General features: G+C 46.2%; 1 protein-coding gene across 13 annotated transcripts in view; it reads left to right on the forward strand.

Moving 5' to 3' along the window:
• Window positions 1-1,475: 1,475 nt before the first annotated feature.
• CLIP1 (CAP-Gly domain containing linker protein 1) overlaps window positions 1,476-10,704 on the forward strand; it is a 116,780-nt gene continuing 107,551 nt past the window's right edge. For 12 of the 13 annotated variants that reach the window (XR_009491067.1, XM_059876355.1, XM_059876360.1 and 9 more), the window contains exon 1: window positions 1,476-1,570. The gene's annotated coding sequence lies outside the window, so the exon portion shown is untranslated. Of the gene's footprint in view, window positions 5,908-10,704 lie in introns of all 13 variants that reach the window. The other variant, XM_059876358.1, reaches the window with a different exon arrangement.

The following is a 10,704-nucleotide window of genomic DNA, read 5'->3' on the forward strand; positions in this document are numbered from 1 at the left end:
AGTCATTCAGTTGTGATTCTTTGTGACCGCATGGACTGTAGCCCACCAGGCTCCTTTGTCCATGGAATTTTCCAGGCAACAGCACTGGAGTGGGTTGCCATTATCGTCTCCGGGGGATCTTCCCGACCCAGGGATCGAATCCAGGTCTCCTGCATTGCAGGCAGATTCTTTATCATCTGAGCCACCATGGAAGCCACTGCATACTATCAAGGTGCTACCACAGTTTGGCTTCAAGACTTGCAAACTAATGCTATGTTGAATTAAGAGACAGAATTTTTGTGTCTTTAAAGGTGACTGGAGGGGAGGGGCCAGCAGATGAATTTTCTTGTTTGTTCAGAACTCCATGCATTTTCAATGTAGTTTCCTGCCCCTGCTCTGTGCAGGCCTGTTGGTCCAGGCAGCACCGGTGCTTTGAATAAGGGTCAGCAAAGGGGTCACCCTCCTGATTATTCCCTTCTAGCAGAGAGGAGGAGGAAGCCCCCGGCCCCCTGTCCACCACTGAGTCGCTGCAAAATCCTGGGCTTCCACTGACAGCTGCAAATTCCTCTCCCAGGAGCTGCCAAGCTTCTGGGGTTGCCATGGTCCATGGGAGCGAAATGCTGGCCGCCCTCCGCTGCACCAGCCCGGAGCAGGCTGCTGATGCTTTCCTCCAGTTCCTTTCAAAAGCTTTTAAAGGAGATCCTCGAGGGGCGGTGGGGGGCGGGCGGGGGGGAGGTCCAGGACCTTAACCAGGGCTTCAGTGCAAATGGCTAGGGCGAATAAAAGGCTTTTCTCAAAGTAATGGAGCAAGTGTCGTGCTTCCGTCTTTCCCTGGAGGGAAAGGGAGAGTAGAGACGGTCCTTCCCAAGCTTCACCTGCTGTAGGCAGCGCCTTTCAGCGTTTTCCCCAGGGATTCCTCATCCCGAGTCTTCCCTGGAGGGCAAGGAGGGCAGAAGAGGGTGCTCCTGAAACTTGGCCAGCTGTTGGCCGATCCTCCTAGCTTGTTTCAAAGGGTTTCTCACCCTGGGGGTCTAGGAGGGGGAAAAAAATCAGCTCTAAACCAACCGGCTGTGTGATCAGGCTGAATGGATCTATCGGGTGTGGCTTGCAAATTCTGGGCACACTTTCAGAAAATGGGGAGTGAAGCGAGATGATGAGAAGCCCCTTGGCACAGGCCTCATGGGTTTCCCCGGTACCTTCCTCCCTGACCCGGTCCTCTTTGGGATCTGAGGGCGGGACGGCGGGCGCGCCGGGAGTTTGGGGGTTCGCCTCCAGCCGCGGCGGGTGCAGACAAAGAGGAGGCGGTGTGTGTGTGTGTGGGGGGGGTAGTTTGGGCCCGACGCAGGTTGCCGGGTGCCGGCCGCGAGGTTCGGGGCGCGGGGCTGGCCGCGGTGGGCGCGGCGGCGGAGCGCGCTGGGAGGAGCCGCCGCGGCGTCTTCTGCAGGCGGCGCGCGCCCTCCGGGCCCCGCGGCGGCGCGTCACGCTCTCCCCCGCCCGGAGCCGACGAGCCGGGAGGCGGGAGGCGGCGGCCGCGCGGCTGCTGCTGCTGCAGTGGGGCAGGTGGTGGCCACTGGCGGCGACCTAGGCGGCGGTGAGTGGGGCGCGGCGCGGGCCCTCTCCCCTTCCCCATCCCCTCCTCACCTTTCCCTTCTCTCCCTGCCCGACCCGCTCCTGCCCGCCCGGATCGGGGCCGGCGGGACCGGGCCTGGCATCCAAGAGGGAGGACCGAGTCCCGCGCACCGGGCCATCCCCGTGGGGCCGCGGGCGGCCCCGGAGAGATGGCCCTGGAGGCCAGGGGTCCCTGGGGGTGCTCTCCCCGGAGCCGGAAAGTGGCCGACCCTGTGAGCGCCGAGCCCGGCCTTCCTTTCCTCCGCCCGCCTCAAGATGGAGCTTGGACTCCTTGCCCCTGCGCCGCCCCAGGCGCCGCTCCCTCCCTGGCGCCCCTCTTCGTTCCCCTCAGTCCTGGGGCGGCGGGCCGGACCCCCGGGGTGCCGAGGCCCAGCTGGACCTGTTGCCCCGGCGGTCACCTTAGCCTTTCTCGGGCCCGCGGCAGCGGTGCCCGCGAGCCGGCATGGAGGGCACCCTGGCCGTGGCCTCCGAGGCGGGCGCCGGCCGGTGGGCTGGCCTCGCTGGCCCGGGGCCCGGCCGGCCGTGGCTTTTGTCCCCCACCCCACCCCCCACGAATGGGACTGTGATTCTTGGAGAAGGTGGATGACAAGATTGACAGGGATTTCCGAAATAACACCGCTGCCCCGTAACCCGAACCTTCTGCTTCGTCAGGGGATTGACTCCGGAGACAGATGACACTTGTTCAGAGGTTATTTTCAAAGCAGAGCCTCCTGATTCCCCTCCTTTGGAGGTCCTGTGCTTCAGAAATTGTGGTTTTTGATCCGCGGAGAAACCCTCAACTCCGCTGTTGCTCCACTTCATGTGGCTTTTCCATCTGGCAGGGACCGAGCACCACCCCCTTCCTCCCTTCTCAGCCCCACCTCTTTGGTATGAAGAAATTACACGTTAAGTCTGTAATCTTTAGTTACCTGTTTTTAGCAAAACCTGGGCGCCAATTAACGTGTTTAAAAAGGCGGGTGGAGGAAAATATATGCTGCCTTTTTTGGTTGTTGTTGGATTCAGCAGTCTTGCCTTCTTCCTGTTTCAGGTTAGGACAGTTCCTGGCCGGTAAGAGCTCAGGACTAGTGTTACTGCTGCTGCTTTTATGGTTGTGGTCCTGGCTGGTGTTTTTTTCTTTTCCCATTGATTACTACTGTTACTTATAATATGTACAAGTCCAGAGACCAGGTCTGTTAGGATTTGGGGTGTAATAATAACCTTTTGCAAGAATCCTCAGGTATATGTTGCTCCTCAGTTTTGGGGCATTTTTCTCTGGAAATATTAACATTTATTGAGGGCTTCCTGTGGTCAAGCTCTGGGCAGGTCTTTTATGTGTTTTGTCTCAATTAACCTAGCCCAGTGATGGTGCTATTCAGTGCTATTATCCCATTTTACAGAAGAGGCATAGAAAGGTCAGGAACCTTGCTCAGGGTCACATAGCTGATAAGTGGTAGTGTCAGGATTGAAGCTCTGGTATTCTGACTCCTGGTGCTTGGTAATTGGTATAGTGACTCTCCTGCAAGGAGCAAGTCTGCCCTCCTTAAAGCAAAGACAGTGGGTGATTACTTGGCCAAGGGCTGGTCCTGAGTTTCTGAGGTTCAGAGAAAGTGGTAAGGTACAGCTTAGGCTTCTCACTAGGCCTAGTTCAAAAGGGTGAACAACAAACTGGGTGGACCCTGTGAAGGTATTCTGTCTAAAGATAAAGATCGCCCATCCCTCTTTTTTTTCCCCTAACAATTGCTTAAGCACTTACTTGTGCTTCAGTGAGAGAGACATAGGCAGATCTGGTTTCTGTTCTTTATAAGTTTGGAATTTGGTGCTTTTCTCATTGACCTTAAAAAATTTTTTTAACCTATTGTCAAACATTGAGTCTGCCCCATCCCTTGTGATCGGTGAATGCATATGAACTTAAGCAAGTAATGTTTGACTCTTGCTTTTAAGTTCTGTCTCTGTTGGCGTTCCAAACCCAAATCATGGTGTGTAAGAGGGGGCTTGGTCCTCCTGTGCTCCACAAAAGGTAGGCACTTTTGAATTGGTCATATATTGGCTGCCTGTTCTTCATTATTTATTACAGATGTATTTCTGTTCTTCCCAGAGTTTGTGTGTATCTATCTCAAGCTATTTGTGTGTATGTGTGTATGTATACATATGTATATGATACATATCTATATGTATATTTCAAGGACCTTGACTTTCACTTTATAGTACCCTCTACAGAATTCTGCAGAGTGCTGTGTGTTCAGTCAATATTTATTATTCAGTTAATTGAAAATATGAGGTGCATAAATTTGAGGATTGTTTTTTATTTTTTTAATATTTATTTATTTGGCTGTACCAGGTCTTAGTTGCAGCATGTGTGATCTGGTTCCCTGACCAGGGGTCGAACCTGGGTCCCCTCCATTGGGAGCACAGAATTTTAGCCACTGGACCACCAGGGAAGTCCCAGGACTGGTTTTATAGAAAAAGGCAAAACAAAACAAAACTGAAGGTAGTGTAGTAAAGTCATAGGAAGATGGCTTACTACTTGTTAACATTAAAAGAAAACTTTATTCAATGTTAACTAAAACGAGCCTTTCACCTCGTTTATTTTTCCACTTTATCTGAATTATCAGCTTCTCTCTCCTCTTCCTTGTACAAATGACGTGGGAAGTCGATTGTTTTCTCTAATATAAAGAATGGACACTGTTGTAATCACTGCAAACCAGTAAGTTCTCTTTTTCAGCATTTTTTTGTAGTGTGTGGTAGTCTCCCCAGAGGGAGTTCGTGGGGCTGTGGTGCACCTGTATGTGGGCTGTACTGAGGTCTCATTTGGAATTCACTCAGCAGGTGTTTATTGAGCACCTATTGTGTGCTGGTTGCTGTTCTGGGTGCTGGTGATACAGCAGTAAATAAAAGGGAAAGCCCTGTTGTTGGAACTCCCTTCAGGTAGGGGAGGCAGACAGTAACCATGTTAATACAATTTATTGTATGTTGGAAAGTGATACATATTAAGACTAAATACTACAAGTTTTGGAGACAAGAGGTAGGGTAATGGAAATTCTAGATAGGGTGATGAGAGGAGACCTTGCTGAGAAAATGGCTTTTAAATAGAGATCTAGGTGAAGTGAGGGAATGTTGATCCCCGAGGGAAGATCATACCAGGGAATCAGTTGCAAGGGTCCCGAGGCAGGAGCTTGGGACGGGCTAGATAATTTAAGGTTGTAGTCCTTAAATATGTATTAAATACATATGTATTAAAATATTAATTTATTTTTAATATTTATCTTTGTTTATGTACATATTTGTCCGTGCTAGGTCTTTGTTATGGGATGTGGGATCTAGTTCGTTGACCAGGGATTGAACCAGGCCCCTGCTCTCCATTGGAAGCTTTGGAGTCTTAGCCACTGGACCACTCAGGAAGTCCCTAAAATATTTTAAAATAGTGAAAGATAAAGAATTTTGTGCCATGATACTAGCGATTTTGTTGAAGAAAAAGTTGAAGATGTGGGGGAAGTAAAGCTTAAAGAATTTCACTAACTTGCCTTAAAGGCCACACAGCCAGTGAATAGAGAGCTAGAAATTGAACCTTAGTTTATATTATTTTAAGCAATGCGCAGACTATATTGGCAATGAAACCTTAAGGAAGTGGCTGGCAGAAAGGCCAGACCAGTACTTGATGTTCAGACTTGCTGTTGAGAATATACTTTCCTGTTTGTATGCAGGATTTTTGCTCAGTCCTGGGAGACCCTGTAACTGACATTTGCATATATTGCGTTTTCCTGGAATTATGCTCCTAGCAGCAAAGCCTTCCTTTTTAGTCTTAAAAGATTCATGATTCAAAATCTGTGTTTGATATAAGCCTTTAAGTGTCTTCAATCTTAATTGGAAGGCAGTGATGGTATTAGTCTCAATATGAATTTTTTAGATGACTGTTTAGGGAGGTTCTAAACTAATATAGCATCTTATATATGTATTTTAATATACATAATGTATGTTTCCCATGTAAATGGAACTCAAGGAATCCATATGCTTTAAATCAGCACTTGAGTTACAATGCACTTTTAAGGGAAAACATATTGACTGATGGTACTGTGTAAGAATTTCAAGAGTGACCTCTTCAGATTTCAAATCGGGAACAGAAGAGCCTTTTTTTTTTTTCCCGGTGGGTTGGCAGACTGTAATTAACCAACCTTGAATTTGGCTAGGACATCTGGGTTAATATCCTGGCCCTGGCACCAAGTACCAAGGAATCTTGGCCACATTTAGTAAAGAGCTTTTTTTTTTTCAGATCTCCATCTGGCACTTACAGAAAGACAGATTCCACGAGCACTAACTCAATGGGTGGGTCTGTTTTTTTGATTGTCTGTCTTATGGGGGTTCAGCAACACAATCTTAAAAGTAGTCTTTGCAAAATCTTAGAAAAGTAGTAGTCCTATTACAGAATCCCTATTGGGAACCCTTTCCTATATCTCTTTCCCTGGGGAAGTATACTCTCATCTGCCTCTTCTTAGGAATCCTAATGAGACTACAGACAGGCATTTCGCTGCCCTAATGTTTTATATAAGCATAAGGTCTAATATACTTCTGACTTGAATTAAGTGTTTTGGTATTTGTATTCTCTTTTGCTTACTTATGTCTAAGTATAGCTTGGATTAGATCCCAGTTTTAACTCTGCCCATTTTTTACACTTAAAATTGCCAAGTGCTTGTTTTACTGTATCTTTTCTGAAGTTAAAGGCCTGAAGATCCAGATGTTCAGGACGTGCAGATCATCCAAAATTTGGGTTTGATGTAAAACGGAAGGCAACTTTAATAGATTTCTCCCCCCTCCCTGGTTCTACAGATCCCTAGTCAAGTAGAACACTAAAATATTTGGCATACTTTTTTTCCCTGTCTTTTCAGGAAAGATGAGATATTAGGGAAATTTTCTTTAAAATATTTCAATCAAATCTTTTGATCTCCTGCCTTCTTTGTTTATCTGGTTTCCCCCATAGAATGATTTCTTACTGGAGATATTACATTCTAGTAACTTAAGGCAGGAAGGAAGATACATAGACTCTACTTTTCCAGACTATAGAAAAATAAACTTTATAGGCAGGGTAATTTTATTTTATATTTTTTACAGCTTAAATGAAAGAAAACTTTTTATCACTAAGTGTTTTTTCACACACATGGGTGACTGGAAAAAAGTGTATTGCTAATTTCTGTTGTAAGGCATATGTGGCTTGCTTGAGTTTCGACATTGAGATTCTAGAATCAGTCAAATTTAGATTTTTAAAAAACGTTTTCTAGTGAAGTGATTACTTTTTTGAGGTTCTCGGGTTTATTTTCGCCTTGCATACCAGTTTTACAAGGACCTTTGCATTTTAATAACATATACTAGCCATATATAATATGTGATTTCAGTGTATAAGATATAAACACACATATTAAAAGACAGAGAAAAAAACAAATTATCCATAATTCTACTGCCCAGAGAAAATTATTTCAGTGTTTTAGAGTATATCCTTCTAATCTTTTTCTTTATACTTAAAAAATGTCTTTATGGGCCCCGGCCATATCAGCCTGAAGGCGCCTGATCTCGTCTGATCTCGGAAGCTAAGCAGGGTCGGGCCTGCTTAGTATTAAAAAAAAAAGTCTTTATGGCTGGATCTGTATTTTTATATAGATTTTAATATTTTATGTATTTAGTTTTGGCTGTGCTGGGTCTTTGTTGCTGTGCGGGCTATTCTGTAGTTGCGGTGCACAGGCGTCTCATTTTGGCGGCTTCTCTTGTTGCGGAGCACAGGCTCTAGGGTCTGTGGGCTCAGTGGTTGCAGCTCCCCGGGCTCTAGAGCACAGGCTTGTTAGTTGTGACACAGGGGCTTAATTGCTCCTCTGCACGTGGGATCTTCCTGGATCAGGGATTGAACTCGTGTCTCCTGCATTGACAGGCAGATTCTTTACCACTGAACCACCAGGGAAGCCCTGTATTTCTGTTTGGACGTAATTAAAAGTCTAATATTGTCACAGGAAATATTCTCAGCGCACCAACATGAGGGGAATCAGGACTACTTTTAAGTTTGAGGAACGTCCCTGGTGGTCCAGTGGTTAAGAATCCACCTTCCAATGCAAGGGATGAGGGTTCTGGCCCTGTTTGGGGAACTAAAATCCCACAAGCCTCATAGTGCTAAATTACTTAGCTATATGCATGCTTTTATATTGGTGTGAAGCACTTGCTTTCTCCAGTGAAGTTTGAACCTTGGGAATAAAGATTTAAGGGGAAAAAAAAAAGTTTGCGGTCCTGAATTTGTTTCAGCCCCAGCTCCGTGAATCTTGTGAAGTTGGACGGTTGCTTGACTTCTAGTCTCTCATTCTGTAAAGTGGGGGTAACACCTGCCTGTTCACCTGATGGGGTTGCTGTCTTAATGTGGGGATTTGGTCATGATGATAGTGCTAAGGGAGTCACTGGCCCTTTCAAATACCAAAGAGGCCCAGGAAGACAGAGGAAAGACCAGTCCTGTACCACTGATTGACTGTGAGTCACCTGGCATATCTTGCAAATGGCTGGAGAAGGAAATGGCAACCCACTCCAGTGTTCTTGCCTGGAGAATCCCAGGGACAGGGGAGCCTGGTAGGCTGCCGTTTCTGGGGTCGCACAGAGTCGGACACAACTGAAGTGACTTAGCAGCAACAGCAGCAGATTTATTACAGTAAAGCTTTTCAGATGAATGTGACCAATCAAAAGTGTCCTATGGGGTAGGAGAAAACCCCAGAAATACTGATTTATCAAAAATCTCTTGAGAGCTGTGAGGACTCTGTGCTGGGTCTAAGCAGCTGTCTCACCAGGTGAGGCAGCTAACAGTGAGCCAGTTAGAGGCTAAAGTGGAGGCGTGCTGGGGCCCTGGAAGACAGTCCGTTTCACACGGCTTGTTGTTGTTTGGTCCCTAAATCATGTCCAACTCTTTTGTGACTCCATGAACTGTAGCCTGCCAGGCTCCTCTGTCCATAGGATTTTTCTGTGTATGTGTGAGAGAGGATTAAGGAAGCTTCCAACCAGTCAGTCCTTAAGGAAATCAACCCTGAATATTCATTGGAAGGACTGATGCTGAAGCTCCAATACTTTGACCACCTGCTGTGAAGAACTTACTCATTGGAAGAGACCCTGATGCTGGGAAATATTGAGGGTAGGAGGAGAAGGGGGCAACAGGTTGAGATGGCTTCTCTGACTCAATGGACATGAGTTTGAGCAAACTCTGGGAGATAGTGAGGACAGAGAAGCCTGGGGTGCTGCAGTCCGTGGGGTTGCAAAGAGTCAGACACGACTGAATGACTGAACAGTAACAACAAAGTGGGAAGTAGCTCTTGCGTTTGGTGTTGATGGAGATGGAGGGTCTCTAGGCAGGGATGGGTTAGAGAAGACTTTCTAGGCTGGATTGGATTGAGCAAAGGCATAAAGGGTAGCCTGCTGAGATCGTAGCAGATCTACTGCTCTGTACTTTGAGGGCAGGTAATAGGAAATAAAACTAAGACATTTGGGTCTGCATCAAGGAGAGGCTTCCCTGCCCTGAGCAGGAGTCCCTTTTACTGGTCTGTAGGTCCATGGGGTCGAAATGAGGCAAACACGACTGAGCACAACATAGCAGCATTTTTGTAACATTTCAGTTTTGTTTTTTTTTTGCAAGTCTTTCTTATGATGATTGCTCAAAACTTATCTGGTTATAGGTGGTAAATAGGCAAACTTCTGGTTATTTGTTGTTGTTCAGTCACTCAGTCATGTCTGACTCTGTGACTCCATGAACTGCAGCACTCCAGGCTTCCCTGTCCTTTACCAACTCCTGGAGCTTGCTCAAACTCATGTCCATTGAGTTGTGATGCCATCCAACCATCTCATCCTCTGTCATCCCCTTCTCCTGCCTTCAGTCTTTCCCAGCATCAGGGTCTTTTCCAATGTCAATTCTTCCCATCAGGTGGCCAAAGTATTGGAGTTTTGGCTTTTGCGTCAGTCCTCCCAATGAATATTCAGCTTTGATTTCCCTTAGGATTGACTGGTTTGATCTCCTTTCAGTCCTAGGGACTCTCAGGAGTCTTCTCCAGCAGCCAATCCCAGCTCTGTTATTACTTTGCTACTTTATTCACTTTATGTTAATACTTTCTGGAAGATCTGGTTCAAACTGATAACCTCTAGAACTAGTTTTCTCATCTCTGAACTGGGGATCAAAGGAATTTCAAATAGTCATCATGACGATTAAATGAATTAATATCTGTAAAACAGTATCCGAACTCTTCTCTCCCCTTTGATCCCTTGTGTCTTCCCGCATGCCCATTCCTAAAGGAAGTTGGGGTTCAGCACCTCAGTTTTCTTCTCTCATGTAACTTGAATGGGGGGAAAACCCACTTCTACTGGTCTGGGAAATGAAAACCTTATTTCCTGCCATGTATAGAAAATTACTTTGAGTCGGAGTGCCTTGCCACTGTCTAAGGGCACACCTTTAGACAACAGCTTGCACTGATGAACTTTAATTTATGAGGAGCTAAGTATTTCGCATGGGGTAGGAACTCGTGCTTCTCCTGTCAGAACTTGTGCCTTGCCAAACCTCAGGCCCTTTTGTATGTTTGTCAGTTTGATTTCCCACTGTTTAACTCCAAAGGAGTTTCTTTGTAAGATCTGATAGAACTTGCCTGTGTCTGTGTGAAAGATTACCTACAAAGGTAAAAAATAACCAACAATGAAGTTAGGTTATTAAGATCCAAATGAAACCAATTCCTAGTTTTTATTGACAATATCAGCGGTGGTTGTACGGGAAAACCGTCTTAGGGACATCTGAATAAATTTGAAATAGCCGAGTATCCTTCAGGATTGTGCAAACTGAAATTTGGTTATTTTCTCCATTCCCTCTAAAGACCTACAACTATTTTTTTTTTTTCCTTTGGCTTGCGGGATCTTAGTTCCCTGGCCAGGGATTGAAGCCGGGCCCCCATGAGTGGAAAGCGTTGACTCGTAACCACTGAACCGCCTGGGAATTCCCAGCCTGCAACTGTTAAAGTTGCTCATTTGGAAAGTAAAAGCAAGAAGGTTTTTATAAAGAGAGGGGGAAAAAAAACCAGTGAGGAAGTCATTGATTCTTCTGTTGTCTGTGTGCCCTTTTCCTGTTCAGAA

The sequence above is a fragment of the Bos taurus genome, chromosome 17, assembly GCF_002263795.3.
Source record: "Bos taurus isolate L1 Dominette 01449 registration number 42190680 breed Hereford chromosome 17, ARS-UCD2.0, whole genome shotgun sequence".
NCBI classification, from domain to species: domain Eukaryota; kingdom Metazoa; phylum Chordata; class Mammalia; order Artiodactyla; family Bovidae; genus Bos; species Bos taurus.